The sequence below is a fragment of the Equus asinus genome, chromosome 4, assembly GCF_041296235.1.
Source record: "Equus asinus isolate D_3611 breed Donkey chromosome 4, EquAss-T2T_v2, whole genome shotgun sequence".
In the NCBI taxonomy this organism is placed as follows: Eukaryota; Metazoa; Chordata; class Mammalia; order Perissodactyla; family Equidae; genus Equus; species Equus asinus.
In genome coordinates this window covers 60300808-60301929 of record NC_091793.1, presented here as the reverse complement: position 1 = coordinate 60301929, position 1122 = coordinate 60300808, and the positions used below count along the sequence as shown (strand labels likewise).

The window sequence follows — 1122 nt, the reverse complement described above, 5'->3', positions numbered from 1 at the left end:
TCGTCTCTCAACAATTGATAGGCTGTGTAGACAGAAAATCAGTAAGTACATAGAAGGCTTCAGCAGCGCCATCAACCAATAGCATCTAATTGACATTTATAGAATATTTCATCCAGTAAGAGCAGAAAACACATTCTCTTCAAGTGCTCATGGGACATTTACAGAATAGACCATATTCTGGGCCAAACAACAAACCTTAAGAAATTTCAAAGAATTGTAATCATGTAGAGTATGTTATCTGACCACATGGGAATCAAACTAGAAATAAGTAACAGAAAGATATCAGGAAAATATCTAAATACTTGGAGCTAAGCAACATACTTCTCAATAAACTGTGGCTTGCTTCTTGGCCTTTTGGCTAAGATCAAGTGTCGTATCTGTTCTTAGCAGTTTGAATAAACCATAGATCAAAGGCAAATAAAAAAATACACTGAACTGAGTGAAATAAAAGTACAACATATCAAAATTCATGAGACAAAGCTAAAACAGTGCCGAGAGGAAAACCTAGCACTAAATGTAGAAAAAAGGAAATGTCTCAATTGAATTCTCCAAGTTCCCACGAAAATAGAAAACTTACAGAACTAGAAAAAAAGAGCCAAATAAACCCAAATCAAGTGTAAAGAAAGACATGATAGGGGCTGGCCCCATGGCACAGCGGTTAAGTGTGCACGTACTGTTTTGGCGGCCCGGGCTTTGCCAGTTTGGATCCTGGGTGCGGACATGGCACCGATCGGCAAGCCATGCTACGGTAGGCGTCCCACATATAAAGTAGAGGAAGATGGGAACAATGTTAGCTCAGGGCCAGTCTTCCTCAGAAAAAAAGAGGGAGATTGACAGCAGCAGTTAGCTCAGGGCTAATCTTTGTCAAAAAAAAAAAAAAAAAGAGAGAAAAAAAGAGGAAATAAGATAAGAGTAGAAAACAGAAAAAACTTGGAAAATCAAAGGGACAAAAAGTTGGTTCTTTGAAAAGTTTAATAAAATTATCATACTCTAGCAAGATTGACAAAGAAAAAACAGAGAGTACACAAATTATCCATATCTGAGTGAAAGAAGAGATAGCTTTACCTTTTACAACTGCTTAAGAAAATGAAATACTGAGGTATAACGAAACATGTACAGGAC

The 1122-nt window shown here is 37.2% G+C and overlaps 1 pseudogene; it reads left to right on the top strand.

Moving 5' to 3' along the window:
* Positions 1-338: 338 nt before the first annotated feature.
* Positions 339-461, top strand: LOC123285408 (U2 spliceosomal RNA; annotated as a pseudogene).
* The last annotated feature ends 661 nt before the right edge of the window (positions 462-1122 follow it).